Source organism: Oncorhynchus mykiss, chromosome 24 (genome assembly GCF_057628025.1).
Source record: "Oncorhynchus mykiss isolate SJ-2025 chromosome 24, ASM5762802v1, whole genome shotgun sequence".
NCBI classification, from domain to species: domain Eukaryota; kingdom Metazoa; phylum Chordata; class Actinopteri; order Salmoniformes; family Salmonidae; genus Oncorhynchus; species Oncorhynchus mykiss.
In genome coordinates this window covers 30,577,501-30,600,898 of record NC_143045.1, presented here as the reverse complement: position 1 = coordinate 30,600,898, position 23,398 = coordinate 30,577,501, and positions in this window count along the sequence as shown.

Genomic DNA, 23,398 nt, shown 5'->3' with positions numbered 1-23,398 from the left:
AATGGATGAAAGGGTAATAATTGTGCATGTTGCTTCACAATTTAATTTAAATTAGGCCTAACTGAATGATGAGGATAAAGAGGTTGATTTAATGTATTTGTATATATAAAAGATCCTCATTAACTGCTGCTAAGGCAGAAGCTACTGTTCCTGGGGTCCAGCAACATTTAAGGCAATTATATACAACATAAAATATTACAAGACGTTCCATTTCTTAACACTTTCCACAAAACATTAGGTGCGTTCCCCCCTTTATAAAGGCAATAGTGTAATGATGAGTTTGTGTTATATCTATTTGTGTTATATCAACATTTATCACGTTAATAATTTGACCGCGGGTTGATAAACTTCTCTTCTACGTTTTACTTTGTAAAAATAAGCTGTTACGGGACTGATTTATTTACTATAACTCTATTACTAATCACATTTACTATAACTCTATTACTAATCACATTTACTATAACTCTATTACTAATCACATTTACTATAACTCTATTACTAATCACATTTATTGTAATGGAAAAGAAAACATGCTTTGCAGTCGGCCTTTAGAATAATGCATATACTTTACTCTATCCAAGTTGATTAGCAAGGGGAAACAAACGATGCCAGTCAGCCTGCACAGCTGGCCAATCGAAACTACACCTAAACTATACCGAAATGAATTTCACACGTAGTAAGAATTAGCTTATAGACAAGATTGAATTGACAATAGTCTGATTAGTGATAGTATTATCAGTTGTCAAATTGTCCATGAAGAGATGGGCACATGTTGTGCTTGACACATGTTGTACTTGACAGATGTTGTACTTGACACATGTTGAACTTGACAGATGTTGTACTTGACACATGTTGTACTTGACAGATGTTGTACTTGACAGATGTTGTCCTTGACACATGTTGTACTTGACACATGTTGTACTTGACAGATGTTGTACTTGACAGATGTTGTCCTTGACACATGTTGTACTTGACAGATGTTGTATTTGACACATGTTGTACTTGACACATGTTGTACTTGACACATGTTGTACTTGACAGATGTTGTACTTGACAGATGTTGTGCTTGACAGATGTTGTACTTGACACATGTTGTACTTGACACATGTTGAACTTGACAGATGGTGTACTTGACACATGTTGTACTTGACAGATGTTGTACTTAACAGATGTTGTACTTGACAGATGTTGTACTTGACACATGTTGTACTTGACAGATGTTGTACTTGACAGATGTTGTACTTGACACATGTTGTACTTGACAGATGTTGTACTTGACAGATGTTGTACTTGACACGTTGTACTTGACAGATGTTGTACTTGACAGATGTTGTACTTGACACGTGTTGTACTTGACAGATGTTGTACTTGACACATGTTGTACTTGACAGATGTTGTACTTGACACGTTGTACTTGACAGATTCAGGGAAAGGAGCATCACTTTATCAAAACATTGGGATTTCTATATAGAATCAGAAATAGCATTTTTCTGCAGTTTCTATGACACTCACCTTTGTCAAATAAAGCTCAGAATTCAAGAGGTGCATCTCTATCTGCACTGTCCATGCATTCAGCACATGACCACTAGTGTGGCAGCATTGCTCTGGCTAAGCAGACTAGTAACATAATAAACATAATATGTGCTATTCTGTTTTCTTTTAAATACACTTCTTTTTTTTCCCAAAATGTTTCTTTAGACCTGCCAAAATGAATTATAATGGACTTCTTTGTGATGCACTTAAACTTGTGGTTTTTCATTTTTACTTATAATAACCTAAAATAATGAAAATACTTATGTTCTTTGAAATAATGTTTTTTTTTATGTTATATAAGACCTTTATAAACAATTATTAATCTTACCATAGCATGTATGAAATGTGTTTATTAGACTGTTAGTATGTTGATGCTTCATTGGCTGGAAATATAATGTTTTACTATGAATATGTAGAATTATACAAAACACATCCTTGACTCTATTTAAACAAATACCTAGTGTTGTTATTTTTTAGATGGATATATTTCAGGGAACATTTCTTAATGCAATTAATTCTTTACAATTGTTTATGCACTATTTATCAAGCCTTGGTGCTTATGTTTGCGCACCTTGAGGGTCGATATGCATCTGATGCGTATGCTATATTTGATGCCTGGCAGCGTTCTCAACATTCACCAGTGGGTACTTATAGTCTAAAAGCTAGGCTGTTCTAGTGTTAAGTGCTTTATTTACTTGTATTGCAGAATTCCAAAGGTCAGTCAAAGCCTTTTAAATCCACTTAAAAAATATTAGATGTGCCATTATAGCAAATACGCACCTCTATTTCCCCTCTCTACAGATCCACAGTACTTGCAGTCACAATGGAGGACAACACAGAACATGTCTCTTCTGAATAACAGTCTTTAGTGTAGGGGACCTTAGTAATATCTGTTTTGCTGCCGTTCCTAGGAACCAGATATTTCTATGTCCCATACTGTCCCCAAACGGTTTAAGATCGGAGGAACCATAATCTGTTGAGTTCCATTCTGATGACCACAATCCTGAGACTCAGTCTTCGATGTGATCTGGTCACCAGACAGGTGTCAGCTCTTTGAAGCCAGGAAGACCATTAACACTTTTTTCTAAAAATTTGCAGATATTCAGAATGGTTTTACCATGTGTCAAATTAGTCAATAACCCACATTGCTTATTAAGTAATATCATAAATAACTGCATTGTCACATCTGGTGGCTTATCTATTGAAAAAATGTTACCCTAAAAATACAGTACCTAGGTATATAGTTGGATGAGAAGTTGTCCTTTTGAAGTTAATATGGATAATCTTGTGAGGAAGCTTAAATTTAAATTGGGTTTTTATTTTCGTAACAATAACGCTTGCTTCCCTCTTATGGCTAGAAAGAAGCTTGTTCAGGCCACTTTTCTCTCTGTAATTGATTATGTTGACTTGTTGTATATGCATGCAACCTCCTCCGTCTTACAGGGACTGGAATCTGTTTATCATGCAACCTCCTCCGTCTTACAGAGACTGGACTCTGTTTATCATGCAGCCTCCTCCGTCTTACAGGGACTGGAATCTGTTTATCATGCAGCCTCCTCCGTCTTACAGGGACTGGAATCTGTTTATCATGCAGCCTCCTCCGTCTTACAGGGACTGGAATCTGTTTATCATGCAGCCTCCTTCGTCTTACAGGGACTGGAATCAGTTTACATGCAGCCTCCTTCGTCTTACAGGGACTGAAATCTGTTTACATGCAGCCTCCTCCGTTTTACAGGGACTGGAATCTGTTTATCATGCAGCCTCCTTCGTCTTACAGGGACTGAAATCTGTTTACATGCAGCCTCCTCCGTTTTACAGGGACTGGAATCTGTTTATCATGCAGCCTCCTCCGTCTTACAGAGACTGGAATCTGTTTATCATGCATCCTCCTCCGTCTTACAGGGACTGGACTCTGTTTATCATGCATCCTCCTCCGTCTTACAGGGACTGGACTCTGTTTATCATGCATCCTCCTCCGTCTTACAGAGACTGGAATCTGTTTATCATGCAGCCTCCTCCGTCTTACAGAGACTGGAATCTGTTTATCATGCATCCTCCTCCGTCTTACAGAGACTGGACTCTGTTTATCATGCAGCCTCCTCCGTCTTACAGGGACTGGACTCTGTTTATCATGCATCCTCCTCCATCTTACAGAGACTGGAATCTGTTTATCATGCAGCCTCCTCCGTCTTACAGAGACTGGAATCTGTTTATCATGCATCCTCCTCCGTCTTACAGAGACTGGACTCTGTTTATCATGCAGCCTCCTCCGTCTTACAGGGACTGGAATCTGTTTATCATGCATCCTTGCGCTTTATTACAAATGCCAAGTCACTCACCCACCATTGCAGCTTGTACCAAATGGTAGGTTGGCCCTCACTTTATATGCACAGGAAGCTACATTTGTATGTGTTGATCTACCAAGCCCTTTTGGGAGAACTCCCTCTTTACCTCTGTAGTCTGGTCTCCTTCACCACCAGCAGTTACCATACCCGGTCTGCTAGGTGGTTGCTACTTAAAGTCCCCAGGACATTCAAGGTATTAGGCACTTCTTGTGCACCAGAGGCATAGAATAGTCTACAATCCATGCTTCATCTAGATACGTTAGTGCCACTGAATTCACTTAAAATATTGATGGGAGACTCTGTTACAGAGGAGTGTAAATGCTTTTTTTAGGCTGGATCATGTCGTTGTATTGTTGTATGTTTTCATTCTGTAATGTATTGATTGTTGCTGCCTTCTTGGCCAGGTCTCCCTTGAAAAAGGGACTCTGGGTCTAAATGGGCTTTTCCTGGTTAAATCCAAAGCCTCATTCCTCCTCTATCTGGGTGACTTTCACTTTTACTTGAGTAATATTCTATGAAGGTATCTTTATAGATATACACTTTCTCTACAACACAGAACATGTCTCATTTTGAATACCAGTGTGTAGTGTGTTAGACCTTGTTAATATCTGTTTCGCTGCTGTTCGAAGGAACCATAGTCCCCGGACTGTTTAAGATGGTATTTTTTAAATCCCTTTTGCTACAGTACTTGGTTTCCATGCTTATCCCACAATCTCACAGGCAACCACCTCTCTTTGTAACGGCTTTCTTTAGGTGAAGTAGAGGCGGACCAAAATGCAGCGTGGTGGTTATTCATGTTCTTTAATTTCTAAAGACACTATACATGAAATAACTAAACAAGAAAAGTGAAAACCTAACCAGTCCTATCTGGTGCAAACACAGAGACAGGAACAATCACCCACAAACACACAGTGAAACCCAGGCTACCTAAATATGGTTCCCAATCAGAGACAATGACTAACACCTGCCTCTGATTGAGAACCATATCAGGCCAGACATAGAAATAGACAAACAAGACATCCAACATAGAATGCCCACTCAGATCACACCCTGACCAACCAAAACATAGAAACATACAAAGCAAACTATGGTCAGGCTTCGGCAGCGCTGGACAGGCGGGAGCACCTGTAAGGATGAGCCGGAGAGACAGCCTGGTGCGGGGGGCTGCCACCGGAGGGCTGGTGCGTGGAGGTGGTGACGGATAGACCGGACTGTGCAGGCGCACTGGAGCTCTTGAGCACCGGAGCCTGCCCAACCTTACCCGGTTGAATGGTCCCGGTCGCGCTGCCAGTGCGGTGAGGTGGAATAGCACGCACTGGGCTATGCAGGCAAACCGGGGACACCGTTCGCAAGGATAGTGCCATGTAAGCCGGCCCAAGGAGACGCACTGGAGACCAGCTGCGTAGAGCCGGCTTCATGGCACTTGCGCTGCAGGATTTTAATCCATGACGGCGTAGTGTGTTACTAATGGTTTTCTTTGAGACTGTGGTCCCTGCTCTCTTCAGGTCATTGACCAGGTCCTGCCGTGTAATTCTGGGCTGATCCCTCACCATCCTCATGATCATTTATGCCCCACAAGGTGAGATCTTGCATGGAGCCACAGACCGAGGGTGATTGACCATCATCTTGAACTTCTTCCATTTTCAAATAATTGCGCTAACAGTTGTTGACTTCTCACCAAGCTGCTTGCCTATTGGATTTCTAATCAGCTTTAATGGAGTCGTCATTTTGGACCTGGAACACAGAATTCATTAACATGAAACGAGCACAACAGGAGGGTGATGCTGTGTTGTGGTTGGAAGATACCACAGTAACCACGGTTACAGCCTAACACTCTTAACCGTTAGTCTACCTTAACCTAAGAAACACAGCAAAGATTAGAAATTACTGTTTTAAATGTATTGGGAATACATCTATGTGCTCTTTACATGCAGTAGGCATGATACTTAAATATTGAAACAATTCCTGGAAAATACTGTAAATGGTTTGCTTACTTAGTTAATAACATCTAACAGCAATATTTGAACACAATAATTATTTCATACAGTCCATGGCTGAATATACAGTACCAGTCAAAAGTTTGGACACACCTACTCATTAAAGGGTTTTTCTTTATTTGCAGTATTTTCTACATTGTAGAATAATAGTGATGACATCAAAACTATGAAATAACACATATGGAATCATATAGTAACCAATAAAGTGTCAAGCAAATCCCAATATATTATAGATTCTTCAAAGTAGCCACCCTTTGCCTTGATGACAGCTTTGCACACTCTTGGAATTCTCACAACCAGCTTCATGAGGAATGTTTTTCCAACAGTCTTTTGAAGGATTTCCCACATATGCTGAGCACTGGTTGGCTGCTTTTCCTTCACTCTGCGGTCCAACTCATCCCAAATCTCAACTGGTTTGAGGTCGGGTGATTGTGGAGGCCATGTCATCTGATACAGCACTCTATCACCCTCCTTGGTCAAATAGCCCTTACAAATCAAAATCTATTTTTTTTGTCACATGCGCCAAATACAGCAGCAGTTAAGTTCTTACTTACAAGCCCTTAACCCTCAATGCAGTTTTAAGAAAAATACCTAAAAAAAAGAAAATAAAAAAAAGATTAAATAGCAGCAGTAAAATAACTTTTCAGTTAATTGTTTACCCATAACCAACAATGCAGTTTTAAGAAAAATACCTACATAAAAGTAACAAATAATTAAAGAGCAGCAGTAAAATAACAATAGCGAGGCTATATACAGGGGGTACTGTTAGAGAGTCAATGTGCGGGGGCACTGGTTAGTCGACGTAATTGAGGTAATATGTACATGTAGGTAGATTTATTAAAGTGACTATGCATAGATAACAGAGAGTAATGCAAATAGTCTGGGTAGCCATTTGATGAGATGTTCAGGAGTCTTATGGCTTGGGGGTAGAAGCTGTTTAGAAGCCTCTTGGACCTAGACTTGGCACTCCGGTACCGCTTGCCATGCGGTAGCAGAGAGAACAGTCTATGGAGTCATAGACAGTCTCCTCTGACTCCGCCTTGTATAGTGGTCCTGGATGGCAGGCAGCTTGGGCCCAGGAAGCTTGCCCCCATCCTTCCCTTCCCCAAAATACCTATAAATATCATACTATAAATTGTGCCTTCCTGTATTATACTTATGCTAAAAAAAATATTCTATGGTATTGAGCCATTTACTTTATGTTCATATTCTTATTTTTCACTACTTGCTATTGTTGTTGAATTGTCGAGAAGGAACCTGCTGGACGATGTTGGACGATGTATACCATGCGTATCCCATACATACGACTAATAAAACTTGAAACCTTGAAAGGAGCAGCTGTGGAGCATTTGTCAATCATTGAAGCCAAACTGTGAGCGTTTAACCAACCCTGGGCCCCGGGTATCCATTTCTGTTCACCAGTGGCAGACGACAGGCCTTGAGAGCAATCTGTCATATACAGATAGATGGATGTGACCTGACAACGATGACTCATAAAAAGTTCTCCACATGCTGACTTTTTGGGAGGGCTGAAAGACTGAGGGGCTGGGGGATTCCGTTGTGCTCTCATGCTCTGACAGTGAGGTATTTTTGTCGATTAGTTACAGAAAACTGGAAGGGCCTTAACGTCATGGTGAGATCATGGTCATACAACCTTCAGGACCATGTGTGTATCTGACATCTTATAGGATACTGCTGTAAACTGGTTTTCAACTGGTTTATTGAGAAATTAGGTTATTTTAGTAAAGCAGAACATTTTAAAGCAAATTTCTTGTCATTGTTATTATTTTCTTATTGATACGTAAAAGTGGAAAATAAAAGAAGACATAACTAGTTCACAATCTTTAATAAACCCATTAGGTAAAATTGTGTTTTTCTGGCCAATGAGAACACAATATTGAGCTTTTTCAGGTGGTGCTGAAGCACAAGAAGCACCGGCAGTTCTTCTGTCACCCACCCTGGCAGAAATAGCAAACTGTGAAATTGTTTCTGCATGGTTTCTTAATAATGATTATGTATGGTAGCAATTACATTTATAATCATGACACATTGTTTCTGTTAATCTGGGTAAATGCATATTTAAGATAATTACTTAACCTTGAATACCCACAACCATTGTCTGTAAAAAAGAAAGAAAGAAAGAATATACGGTATGTGTGAGTGGGCAATATAGAGCACAAAGAGAGAAAGAAACCGTATACAGTATGTGTGTGAGTGGGCGATATAGAGCACAAAGAAAGAAAGAAACCGTATACAGTATGTGTGTGAGTGGGCAATATAGAGCACAAAGAAAGAAAGAAAGAATTTACGATATGTGTGTGAGTGGGTGATATAGAGCACAAAGAGAGAAAGAAAGAGAGAGAGAGCAGGGGGATATAGTAGCTATCCACTCTCCCTTGTTGGGGCACTGGAACATAACAGCATTTGCAGTTCCCTGAGGATAATATAGCCAGTGTAGCGAGATACATCAGCCTGGCTGTAAATGCACAGAGAGGAGGAACACGCTTGGAGGGCTTTCAAACAAACAATAAAATATGAATTTGGCAAAACCAATACAAAAATGGACTTCATCCTAAGCCAGATTTTGTATCACTTGGGACTTTGTCCAGTATCGTTTCAATGCTGGACTTCAAACAAACACTTGATGAGCAAAAGTCCCAAAGAGGGAAAGAACGGAGAAGCAACTGGCAGATCTCTATGGCTCAAAAACGTCTCTGCCTTCGGGGCATATCAGCTTTGTTACCACAACAAGACATTTGTTTAGCCTGTCAAGCTAGACAGTCAAGAATTTCCATTCTGATCCTAGGGCCTTCCCTGGCTGGACATTCTGTTTCAGTCCAACACTATCACACTTTAATGAACTAATCAACTAAACATCAAGCCCTGAATCAGGTGTAGCGGTTGGCATCAGTTCAGTGACACATTCCTATAGGATATCAATGGTTACTAGGCTACCAGTTCCTGGAACAGTGGGTGCAATATTTTCTGAGAATCTTCCTCTTTGCTTCATGCACCTACTGCTTTGATGTGTGAGCTATGTGATGTGTCCAGTTTAAAGTGGATGAAAATGAAGTGGGATCTATTGGTATGTGTGGAAGATAACTGCAGTATAAAGGAAATATGTTTACCCATGATAAAATCAAATTATATTTGTCACATGTGCCGAATACAACAGGTGTAGTAGACCTTATCGTGAAATGCTTACTTACAAGCCCTTAACCAACGTTGACGTTCAAGAAATAGAGTTAAGAAAATATTTTCTAAATAAACTCTAGCACAGTTGGTTAGGAGCCCATAAAAACGGCAGCCCTCCTCTCCGTGTCACGTCCTGACCTTAGTTCCTTTTTTATGTCTCTATTTTAGTTTGGTCAGGGCGTGAGTTGGGTTGGGCATTCTATGTTTTTGTTCTATGTTTTGTATTTCATTGCTCAGAAGAGGAGGAAAACCGTTACACTCCGACGCCATTATTTACAAAACCATCTTCAAAGCACAAAGCACACATTGAAAAGGGAGGTCAGAGTTGATAGCGTTACAAAAGCAAAATCAGTGCTACAAAGCCAAAAACAAACACATTTAAAACACAGGAATACAGAGCAGAACCACCAGTAAATCCAATTGCGGTATGTCTACAATGCACATAAAAAACACTGCATCGGGTTTCAAGGAGTCTCCTCAATCATATTATTTTAATGGACTGACACACCTAAAGATGAACTATGGAGAAAATATCAAGGACTTGTGAGAGCTGGGGTGGGATTTACCTGTGCTGTTGTAAGTATGAGGGGAACACTGTCACGATTCCCATTGAATTGATTGCTTCTAAATGTACCAATTTTCTTCCCTATTTTACTGTGCGCTGGGCTGACCATGATATTGGCAGTAAATTGTTGTGTCAGAGTTAGGTTGAGCTGTTTTTTTCTATTCTACAGCCTTGTTTTAATTTTGTTTCTGGCTATAGGAACATTGATAGGGATAGCCACCAACAAGATGGAATCTAAGAGTGTCACACCCTGACCATAGTTTGCTTTGTATGTTTCTATGTTTTGGTTGGTCAGGGTGTGATCTGAGTGGGCATTCTATGTTGGATGTCTTGTTTGTCTATTTCTATGTCTGGCCTGATAAGGTTCTCAATCAGAGGCAGGTGTTAGTCATTGTTAGTCATTGGGAACCATATTTAGGTAGCCTGGGTTTCACTGTGTGTTTGTGGGTGATTGTTCCTGTCTCTGTGTTTGCACCAGATAGGACTGGTTAGGTTTTCACGTTTCTTGTTTTGTTTAGTTATTTCATGTATAGTGTCTTTAGAAATTAAAGAACATGAATAACCACCACGCTGCATTTTGGTCCGCCTCTACTTCACCTAAAGAAAGCTGTTACAGAATCACCCACCGCAACAGAGCCAAGCGGTGTGGTAACGGGCAGGAGCAGCGTAATAAGGACTTCTGGACTTGGGAAGAAATCCTCGACGGAAGAGGACCCTGGGCAAAACCAGGGGAGTGTCGCCGCCCCAAGGTGCAGCAGGAGAAACGGCAGCAGGAGCAGCGAGAGGAATGGACATGGGAGGACGAATTGGACGGTAAAGTACCCTGGGCACAGCCTGGAGAATATCGCCGCCCCAAAGAAGAGCTGGAGGCGGCGAAGGCGGAGAGGCGCTGGTATGAGGAGGCAGCACGGCGGCGTGGATGGAAGCCCGAGAGTCAGCCCCAAACATTTCTTGGGGGGGGCACACAGGAAGTGTGGCGACGCCAGGTAGGAGACCTGCGCCAACTTCCTATGCTTACCGGGGGGCTGGAGAGACTGGGCAGGCACCGTGTTATGCTGTGAAGTGCACGGTGTCCCCAGTGCGGGTGCATAGCCCAGTGCGGTACATTCCAGCTCCGCGTATCGGCCGGGCTAGCAAGGTCCCCCTGCTCAAGCCAGCGCATGTCCAGGCCCGTCTGAAGTTTGCAAATGACCATCTGGATGATCCAGAGGAGGAATGGGAGAAGGTAATGTGGTCTGATGAGACAAAAATAGAGCTTTTTGGTCTAAACTCCACTCGCTGTGTTTGGGGGAAGAAGAAGGATGAGTCCAACCCCAAGAACACCATCCCAACCGTGAAGCATGGACGTGGAAACATCATTCTTTGTGGATGCTTTTCTGCAAAGGGGACAGGACGACTACACCATATTGAGGGGAGGATGGATGGGGCCATGTATCGCGAGATCTTGGCTAACAACCTCCTTCCCTCAGTATGAGCATTGAAGATAGATCGTGGCTGGGTCTTCCAGCATGACAACGACCCGAAACACACAGCCAGGGCAACTTAGGAGTGGCTCCGTAAGAAGCATCTCAAGGTCCTGGAGTGGCCTAGCCAGTCTCCAGACCTGAACCTAATAGAACATCTTTGGAGGGAGCTGAAAGTCAGTATTGCCTAGCAACAGCCCCAAAACCTGAAGGTTCTGGAGAAGGTCTGTATGGAGGAGTGGGCCAAAATCCCTGCTGCAGTGTGTGCAAACCTGGTCAAGAACTACAGGAAACGTATGATTTCTGTAATTGTAAACAAAGGTTTCTGTACCAAATATTAAGTTCTGCTTTTCTGATGTATCAAATACTTATGTCATGCAATAAAATGCAAATTACTTAAAAATCAATCAATGTGATTTTCTGGATTTTTGTTTTAGATTCCGTCTCTCACAGTTGAAGTGATAAAAATTACAGACCTCTACATGATTTGTAAGTAGGAAACACAGCCAATTTTGCAGGTTATCAAATGCTTGTTCTCCCCACTGTATATTATCACTTAATGTTGTGTTAGATCTTTTCATCAACTTAAGTTCTTGTGAACATTACAAGTTCTTAACTTCTATTTGCTATTTAAGGCCTGTCGGCCTCATTGACCTGAGCTCATACAACTCATTTTTGAGTTTAAAAAAAAGTGTATTGTATGGATTATTTTGACTATAACAAATACTCAGATAAAACATATTGTGCTGTTATCACAGACTACTTTGTGTCAAAGTTTAACAAGGACTCTCTCCTCCTCACCAGTGTCATGATCAAAGATATAATCAAGAGCCTCACAAATAGTATACCGTTTGGTCATTGTGCTGCCACAGAATGAGTTGTCAGCAAGGCCTCAAAGGTTTATATATCAGCTGCCAGAACAGTTCTATATGTTATTGAAACAATGCCGTGATTGTTTGTGAGACCGCCATGGGGAAAGGTTCCTGTGGGGGAAGCCATGGGTCTGGTAGAGGAAGTGTGTCCATCTGATGAATGGGCATGTGTCTGAATTCAATTGTATACACTACTTGTAGTCTCAACCATTCATTTCTAATGACCGGTCATTTTTGACCGGGGACACCACTGGTGTACAAAAGTTAAAACACCCAAAGTTTTTATGACAATCAACAAATATTTTTATGCCCTGTGTGGACAAAGTCATGGAACCTTATTACAATCAGATTAAATTAACTACATTTTTCAGAGAACTTGTAAATCAGTACAATTTGACCAGAACACAGCAGGATTAAGTGTCATTGACCTTATCGATAATGGAAATCTGTTCATTGTCGTGTCTAAACACTAATAATTTCAGGAGTGGAAATATATTCTCCTTTGTAGGCTACTCCACAACAGAGACAAAATGGCCAATATTATGTTAGCTGGAACAACGGTTTACTGGCTTTGGATGATGGTAGAGATCTGTATAATGAGGATGAGGAATGAGGTACACATGTCTCGGCCCTAACAATGAGAGTTGTTGTCCCAAAGGTGGGAAGGCAGGCGACAAGCTTACATTTTGGTGAGTGTAAAACCTCTCAATTTGCCTCTTCCTCTGAAAGATAAGATTAGATAGTAGGACACCATTTTGTTTCCCAGCACCTCAGTTTACCACTCCCGAATTTAAAGCCCTGCACATCTAACATCAAACTCAAGCTCATTGGTCCCTGGTTGTCAAAGTAATCCACCATTGCATGACATTTATTTTTATCAATGTTTTTTTTTCAGTTTCCAATACTGTTTCTAACACTAAGTAGGCCAAATGAAAAGCAAACGCACAGACTACGTCTCCCCAAAGAAACAAACCTGACAAATGTCAAAACAAACTTCTGGAGACCCCCCCTCCCAAACAAAAAAAGTATGCCTCTGGACTTCTGAGATAAGTGATGTCACTCACACAAATAGTGACAGACAGACACAGCCAGACAAGGATGGGACTGAATGAGGAGGTGGCATCATCTCATTGAGTCAGACTCAAAACCACCCCAGTTATTTACACTTCTCACTGACAACAAACTCCCTACTCTGCACATTGACATCAGAGCATCGTCCAAACAACTGGGGTTCACAGTACCATGAAAATAGTATTGCCATCAGCCAGTCATTCATGAAGCATTGAAATTAATTAATACAAAGTCATATTCATGACATCATTGATATTCCCCCTGCACACACACACATTACATGACATTACATCAGTGCTTCTAATCACCTTCCCAGCTGCTGACCAGGGCCCTGTGTTGAGCTGGGACTAGAGCAGTAAGCTGGAGCATTAGTAGGATGTCTGCAGCAGAACCAAGCGCTAATCATTCTACCTCAGCTGCCACAGTTTCACAGCACAAAATACAAAGTCCCCGACTCCCTTCCCAGTCCCAATGCCCCTCCATCACTGACTCCCTGCCGAGTTCAATGCCCAGTCCCAATGCCTCTCCAGCCCTGACTCCCTGCCCAGTCCCAATGTCCCTCTAGCCCTGACTCCCTGCCCAGTCCCAATGCCCCTCCAGCCCTGACTCCCTGCCCAGTCCCAATGCACCTCCAGCACTGACTCCCTGCCCAGTCCCAATGCCCCTCCAGCCCTGACTCACTGCCTAGTCCCAATGGCCCTCCAGTCCTGACTCCCTGCCCAGTCCCAATACCCCTCCAGCCCTGACTCCCTGCCCAGTCCCAATACTCCTCCAGCCCTGACTCCCTGCCCAGTCCCAATTCCCTCCAGAAGTTTGGACAGATACAGTGAGGAGGAGAAGGTGTGCGTATGGACGGAGTTGAGACTGCTTGGTGGAACAGATGGCTTGTTCAGCCTTGGTGACATAGGCTGCTTCTTCTGTACGCACATATTCAAGAATGCACACAGACACACACACTCACACATAACCACACACACACACACATAACCACACACAAACACACACGCACACTCACATAACCACACGTACAGCACCGATATCACAGGAAGGCCAAAAATATCATCAAAAAGATCATCAAGGACAACAACCACCCGAGCCACTGCCTGTTCATCCCGCTATCATCCAGAAGGCGAGCTCAGTACAGGTGCATCAAAGTAGGGACCGAGAGACTGAAAAACAGCTTCTATCTTAAGGCCATCAAACTGTTAAACAGCCATTACTAGCACATTAGAAGCTGCTAACTATAAGCGTAGACTTGGAATCACTGGCCACTTTAAGGAATGGAACACGAGTCACTTTAATAATGTTTATATATCTGCCATTACTCATCTCATATGTTCACTACCGCTCAAAAGTTTGGGGTCACTTAGAAATGTCTTTGTTTTTGAAAGAAAAACACATTTTTTGTCCATTAAAATAACATCAAATTGATCAGATATACAGTGTAGATATTGTTAATGTTGTAAATGACTGTTGTAGCTGTAAACTGCAGATTTTTTTAATGGAATATCTACATATGCTTACAGAGGCCCATTATCAGCAACCATCACTCCTGTGTTCCAATGGCATGTTGTGTTAGCTAATCCAAGTTCATAATTTTAAAAGGCTAATTGATCATTAGAAAACCCTTTTGCAATTATGTTAGCACAGCTGAAAACCTTTGTTCTGATTAAAGAAGCAGTAAAACTGGCCTTCTTTAGACTAGTTGAGTATCAGGAGCATCAGCATTTGTGGGTTCGATTACAGGCTCAAAATGTCCAGAAACAAAGACCTTTCTTCTGAAACTCGTCAGTCTATGCTGATGCTCCAGATACTCAACTAGTCTAATGAAGGTCAGTACAACAGTTGTCAGGTGTGCTAACATAATTGCAAAAGGGTTTTCTAATGATCAATTAGCCTTTAAAAATGATAAACTTGGATTAGCTAACACAACGTGCCTTTGGAACACAGGAGTGATGGTTTCTGATAATGGGCTGCTGTACGCCTATGTAGAAATTCCATAAAAAATCCACAGTTTCCAGCTACAATAGTCACTTACAACATTAACAATGTCTACACTGTATTTCTGATCAATTTTATGTTATTTTAATGGACGAAGAAATTTGCTTTATTTAAAAAACAAGGACATTTCCAAGTGACCCCAAACTTTTGAACAATATTGTATATACTGTATTCTCTACTATTCTACGGTATCTTAGTCACTTGCAATGTTTAAATATCTTGCATTACTCATCTCATTTGTATATACTGTTATTTCTATACCCTTCCATTGTATTTTAGTTCGTTCCGCTCTGACATCGCTCATCCATATGTATATAGTCTTAATTCATTCCGACTTAGATTTGTGTGTATTGGGAATATGTTGTGTAATTTGATAGATATGACTTGTTAGATATTACTGCACTGTCGGTGCTAGAAGTACAAGCATTTCACTACACCCGCAATAACATCTGCTAATCACATGTTGATTTTGATTTGACATAAATACACACAAACTCACTGAAGTACATGCATTTGCGGAGGAGCAGGCGCATGAACAAAGTACGCAAGCACGCACACACACACACACACACACGCACACACGCACACACACGCACACACACGCACACACACACACACACACGCACACACACACACACACACACACACACACACACACACACACACACACACACACACACACACACACACACACACACACACACACACACACACACACACACACACACACACACACACACACACACACACACACACACACACACACACCATCTGGGGCTGGAATGGCCAAGAGTGGTTGATTGACTGCTTTGCCTTTAGCTACAATCTGCACAACAGCAGAGTATTGGAATTATCCTGCCAGCCTCAACGCTCCTCTCCCTTACTCCATTTCTGTCACTCCCCCTATCTCTCTCTCTCTGCCTCTCTCAATCTCTGCCAATCTCTCTGCCTCCCTGTCTCTCTCTCTCTCCTGGCCTCCCTGTCTCTCTCCCTCTCTCTCTCCCTCTCCCTCTCTCTCTCGCTCTGCCTCTCTCTCTCGCTCTGCCTCTCTCTCTCTCTCTCTCTCTCTCTGCCTCTCTCAATCTCTGTCAATCTCTCTGCCTCCCTGTCTCTCTCTCTCTCTCTCTCTCTCTCTCTCTCTCTCTCTCTCTCTCTCTCTCTCTCTCTCTCTCTCTCTCTATATATATATATATATATATATATATATATATATATATATATATATATATATATATATATATATATATATATATACAGTGCCTTGCGAAAGTATTCGGCCCCCTTGAACTTTGCGACCTTTTGCCACATTTCAGGCTTCACACATAAAGATATAAAACTGTATTTTTTTGTGAAGAATCAACAACAAGTGGGACACAATCATGAAGTGGAACGACATTTATTGGATATTTCAAACTTTTTTAACAAATCAAAAACTGGAAAATTGGGCGTGCAAAATTATTCAGCCCCTTTACTTTCAGTGCAGCAAACTCTCTCCAGAAGTTCAGTGAGGATCTCTGAATGATCCAATGTTGACCTAAATGACTAATGATGATAAATACAATCCACCTGTGTGTAATCATGTCTCCGTATAAATGCACCTGCACTGTGATAGTCTCAGAGGTACGTTAAAAGCGCAGAGAGCATCATGAAGAACAAGGAACACACCAGGCAGGTCCGAGATACTGTTGTGAAGAAGTTTAAAGCCGGATTTGGATACAAAAAGATTTTGGCGCTACAAAGTATTAACTTAAGGGGGCTGAATAATTTTGCACGCCCAATTTTTCAGTTTTTGATTTGTTAAAAAAGTTTGAAATATCCAATAAATGTCGTTCCACTTCATGATTGTGTCCCACTTGTTGTTGATTCTTCACAAAAAAATACAGTTTTATATATTTATGTTTGAAGCCTGAAATGTGGCAAAAGGTCACAAAGTTCAAGGGGGCCGAATACTTTCGCAAGGCACTGTATATGTATATATGGCTCCCTGTCTCTCTCTCTCACGCTCTCTCTCTCTCGGCCTCCCTGTCTCTCTCTCTCTCTCTCTCTCTCTCTCTCTATCTCTCTATCTCTGTCTGTCTCTTTCTCTCTCTATATATATATATTCAGTTGAAGTCGGAAGTTTACATACACCTTAGCCAAATATATTTAAACTCAGTATTTGACAATTCCTGACCTTTAATCTGATTAAAAAGACCATGTCTTAGGTCAGTTAGGATCACCACTTTATTTTAAGAATGTGAAATGTCAGAATAATAGTAGAGAGATTTATTTATTTCAGCTTCTATTTCTTTCATCACATTCCCAGTAGGTCAGAAGTTTACATACACTCAATTAGTTTTTTGGTAGCATTGCCTTTAAATTGTTTAACTTGGGTCAAACGTTTTGGGTAGCCTTCCACAAGCTTCCCACAAAAAGTCACTGAGTGTAAGTAGTCACAGTGGTCAGGTGTTCTGGGCCTGATAGCATTTTGCTCTGTTTTTCTGTTAATTCTTTCCAGTGTGTCAAATAGTTGCCTTTTTGCTGTCTCATAATTTGGTTGGGTCTATTTGTGTTGCTGTCCTGGGGCTGTGTAGGGTGTGTTTGTGTTTGTAACAGATTCCCAGTACCAGCTGGCTAAGGGGATTGTTCTCTACGTTCATCTCTCTATGGGTGAGGGCTTTAAGGTGGAATGTGTGGGCATCTCTTCCTTTTCGGTGGTGGTAGAACTGAACAGCTCTTATCTGGATTCTGATAACTAGCGGGTATTGAACGTTATATACCTACAGTGGGGTCCGGAGTTATTACACCCTTGATAAAGATAAGTTATAGAAAAATAGATTGTGTTTAATAAGTTTTAAGAGGATAACTACACTGAGCCTTTTTCTGAAATGTTTTATGAAATTGGTGAACACATTGGGAGGGATATTAGATCATTCCTCCGTACAGAATCTTTCCACATCCTTGATATCCTTCGTCTGCGCTTATGGACTGCTCTCTTCAATTCAAACCACAGGTTTTCAATGGGGTTTAAGTATCGTGACAGATGGCCATTGCAGAAGGTGGATTTTGCGGTCAATTAACCATTTATTTGTGGATTATGATGTGTGCTTGGGGTTATTATCTTTCTGGAAGATTGACTTGCGACCAGGTTTCAGCCTCCTGGCAGAGGCAACCAGGTTTTTGGCTAAAATGTCCTGGTACTTGGTAAAGTTCATGATACCGTTGACCTTAACAAGGGCTCCAGGACCAGTGGAAGCAAAATAGCACCTAACAACAAAGATCCACCACCATATTTTACATTTTCATGTCATCTAACCCTAGCACGGCCTGGAGTTTGCTAAACGGCATTGACACTTCGACTGAAACCGGTGCTATGGTCATATGTCACAGAAATGGAAGTCTTTGGCACACCACACTGGTAGTGGGTTTGGCCTTTGAAAAAACTATGCATATGTCATTGACGTATCCGTTTTTTGCCCTAACTAACCATGAGCACGATTCCTGTCCTCATTTCAAGCCCCACCTACCCAAATGTGTGATTAGTTGGGAAGAGGACCCTCTCGAGAACAATTTTCTTTCCCCTTTTGAAATGGCCAAGAAAATCTGACATCCTCCCAAGACCTTGTGTTGTTGCCTAGTTTACGTTGCTCCAAGGTCTGGATTTCCGATACTAGTGTGAAAGCCTTTTCATTGTGGGGATCATCTGTGGGCCTGATAGGAAAAATACAAGAAAGGGGAATGGAATCCTTTAAAGCAAAGACTTACAGAATGTGGTAAATGTGCATTTTGTGTGACAGCTACATTATGGAGTAAGTCTGCTTCATTCTTTAAGCCTTCACCGGTTCAGCCTGTTCACCAGAGACATTAAAGAATTGTGTTGTTCTCAGAGAAGACAGAACTGCCTGCTGGAGGAACAGCTGGCGGTCCGTGAACTGAGGAACTGTAACGATGTGCACTGAGACTCAGGAAGCAAGTTCAGGGAGTGAGTGCTTTAATAAATAAACACAACACAACACAACACAACACAACACAACAACACGGACAATGCACAGACATGACACAGAAATAATAATGCCTGGGGAAGGAACCAAAATGAGTGACATATATAGGGAAGGTAATCAGGGAAGTGATGGAGTCCAGGTGAGTCTGATGACACGCAGGTGTGCATAACGATGGTGACAGGTGTGCGCCATCACGAGCGGCCTGGTGACTAGAGGCGGGAGAGGGAGCACACGTGACAGGAACAAAGAACAATGCTCTTTAGCAGTAAACTTTAAATTGTAGGATCAGAGGTGAAAAAATACATGGGTGCAAAAGAGAGTGTAAGAGGTTTTTATTTTATTTTTATTTTTATTTAACCAGGTAGGCCAGTTTAGAACACGTTCTCATTTACAACTGTGACCTGGCCAAGATAAAGCAAATCAGTGTGACACAAACAACAACACAGAGTTACACATGGAATAAACAAACGTACAGTCAACAACACAATAGAAAACTCTATATACAGTGTGTGCAAATGGCATAAGGCAATAAATAGGCCACAGTAGTGAAGTAATTACAATTTAGCAAATTAACACTGGAGTGATAGATGTGCAGATGATGATGTGCAAGTAGAAATACTGGAAATACTGGTGTGCAAAAGAGCAAAGATTTATTTATTTATTTAACTAGGCAAGTGAATTAAGAACAAATTGTTCTTTTCAATGATGGGCTAGGAACAGTGGGTTAAGTGCCTTGTTAAGGGGAAGAACAACAGCTTTTTACTTTGTCAGCTCGGGGATTTGATCTTGCAACCTTTCGGGTTACAAGTCCACCGCTCTAATCACTAGGCTACCTGCTGCCACAAATAAAATAATATGGGGATGAGGTAGGTAGTTGGATGGGCTATTTACAGATGGTCTGTGCACAGCTTCAGCGATCGGTAAGCTGCACAGATAGCTAGGTAACTCGGGGTCTTCTTTTCCTGTGGCGGTCCTCATGAGATTCAGTTTCATCACAGCGCTTGATGTTTTTAGCAACTGCACTTGAAGAAACTTTCAAAGTTCTTGAGATTTTCAGAATTGACTGACCTTCATGTCTTAAAGTAATAATGGACTGTCATTTCACTTTGCTTATTTGTGCTGTTCTTGACATAATATTGACTTGGTCTTCTGTATACCACCCTTACCTTGTCGCAAAACAACTGATTGGCTCAAATGCATTAAGAAGGAAATAAATTCCACAAATTAATTTTTAACAAGGCACACCTCTTAACTGAAATGCATTCCGAGTTACTACCTCATGAAGCTGGTTGAGAGAATGCCAAGAGTGTGCAAATCTGTCATCAAGGCAAAAGATGGCTACTTTGAAGAATCTCAAATATAAAATATATTTTGATTTGTTTAACACTTTTTTGGTTACTATATGATTCCATATGTGTTATATCATAGTTTTCACTACTATTCTACAATTTAGAAAATAGTGAAAATAAAGAAAATCCCTTGAATGAGTAGGTGTGTCCAAGCTGTTGACTGGTACTGTATGTAGATAAGGTATTTCCATTTTTTTTTTATAAATGTGCAAGAATTTCTAAAAACCTGTTTTCGCATTGTCATTATGGGGTATTGTGTGTAGATTTCTGAGGAATTGTTTGATTTAATAAAATTTAGAATAAGGCTGTAATGTAACAAAATGGGGAAAAAGTTAACGGGTCTGAAAACTTTCCGAAGGCACTGTATTACCCCTTTTTTGCAGTCAGGGGCGTCATGCATTCGAAAATATGAGGGGGCACAACACCTGGGGTGCTGGGGTGGTCCAAAAGTTGGAGAATTTTGTATTTTTCAAATACCTGAAACACCCTTTCTCCTGTAATCTAGAGCCATAATCATTATGCTTAATTCTGTGTAAAAAAATAAGTTTATTTTTCAACATATCTAAGCATACCCCTTGAGCTATCGGTATCCTTCTGACTGGTGGGTAAAAGATTGAAAGGAATGCAAGTCATATTCAGTACATTTACTAATTCCTTTCTATCTAGCTTTGACAGCAGGCATGCCAGCTGAGATAGTTTGACAAGCTAGCTACTTGAACTTTATTGATAGCCTGAAATGGCTTCCTGGTAACTAGTTAAGAGGTTGGGAGATGGGAACCTACAGTATCTGGGCTAAAGTCAACATCATAAAATTGCTAGGTGGCTAGTGGTATTACAGAGTAACAACAACAAAACCTTTTACAAAACAATTACAAATAAATGTTTAAACAAAACACATTTGCCCCTGTACCCCCTATGTACATGACGCCTCTGATTACAGTTTTTTTTAAATCACCACCTTCCATTCCCAGGGTGGTGCAGTAAGCTATGTCATGTCAGCGTCTCTCCAGCTGCCAAAACCTGTCCGGTTTTAGCAACAATGGGATTCTAATGGATCATTAGTTGGCTGGCTGGAGGTTAGACTGTTGCTGCTATTCCACATTCCCATTGATGCAGAACGTGGACAGGTTTTCCAGGCCGAACAGAATTTGTCATGACAGCTCCCCCACAACTTAGCTCTTAGTGGGGAGTGCAGTGCACTACACTTGTCTGCTATGACAAGTCTGCTATGACATGTCCACTCCGCACACTTGGGTTTCAGTTCCATCCCAGCGTTTTTCTTTCAGGATAGTTTTTTTTCTCCAAATAGGATGTGCTCTTAAAATGCTCTTCAGATGTTTTTGGTTAGAGTAGTCCAACTCAAAGTGCTGTTTGTGTGGATGGAACAGGAGGGCGCTGCCAGGAACACCAGTCAACTAATGACTGGGCAGGAGAGAGGTGGTGAGGGAGAGAAAGAGATAGATGAGAGAGAGATAGAGAGAAATGGGGGGCAGGGAGAGAGGGGTAGAGAAAGAGTAACAGAAGGAAAGGGAGGGAAGCGAAGTGTGTGTAAGAGAGAGAGAAAGATATTAACATAATGTACAAGTTTCCCAAAAATAAATAAATAAAGCCAATTTAATTGAATTGAATTGAGAGAGAGTGAGAGCGAGAGGTCATGAGCAGATAAGCTCCTGAATTCTTCAACACGTTTTTACTAAAAGATAGATTCAGAGTTAGATAAACTCAGATTTTTTTCACAAGGACATATACAGAATACTACCCTCCACAACATGACCTTCACTCCAAATCAAAACTCCAAACCTTCAACTGGATTTTGGACAAGGATTCTGGAAGGATTCCTACTACCAAATATTCTTATTCAAGGACCAGTAGGGTCACATAATAATACACACAGCCCCTAAGCAAGCTGGTCCTGGGGCTCTGTTCACAAACACAAACAGACCCCACAGAGCCACAGGACAGCAACAAAATCACGAGAAAGATCATAACTTCACACATTGGAATGAATTAACAAAAGTATAGAGCAAACTAGAATGCCATTTGGCCCTTAACAGAGAGCAGGCAGTGTTAGAATACCTGACCAGTGCGACTGACATAAAATGAAGGAAAGCTTTGATTATGTACAGACTCAGTGAGCATAGCCCGCCGTAGGCAGACTTGACTCTCAAAAGACAGGCTGTGTGTACATTGCCCACAAAATGAGGTGGAAACTGAGCTGCACTTCCTAACCTCCTGCAAAACATATGACCATAGAGACACATATTTCCCTCAGTTTACACAGACCCACAAAGAATTTGAAAACAAATCCAATTTTGATAAACTCCTATATCTACTGGGTGACAAACCAAAGTGTGCCATCACAGCAGCAAGATTTCTGACCTGTTGCCAAAAGAAATGGGCAACCAGTGAATAAACACTCTTGTAAATACAACCCATGTTGATGTTGATTTATTTTTTCCCTTTTCTACTGTAACTAATTGCACATCGTTACAACATTGTGTCAAGCCATTACATTACATTTGAAATGTCTTTATTCCTTCCTGTAACCTTTTTGCGTGTGATGTTAACTGTTCATTTTATATGATTTCTTTCACTTTTGTTTATCTATTTCACTTGCTTTGGCATTGTAAACATGTTTCCCATACCAATAAAGCCATCACGTTTCAGGCAAGACCTAAATGCAGACTGTGTTGAAGTAACATTGTTTATAACAGCAACAGGGGCAGGCAAGTGACAGGTCAAGGCAGGCAGGGGTCGATAACCCAGAGTAGTGGCAAAGGCACAGGACGGCAGGCAGGTTCAGGGTCAGGGTCAGGTCAGGTAGAGGTCGGTAATCAAGAGTAAGGGCAAAGGCACAGGACGGCAGGCAGGCTCAGGGGCAGGCAGAGAGGTCAGCCAGGTGGGCTCTGAGTCAGGACAGGCAATGGTCAAAACCAGGAGAGCGAGGAAAAGAGCGACAGGGGAAAGCAGGAGCTGAGACAAACCGCTGGTTGACTTGACAAACAAGACGAACTGTCACAGACAGAC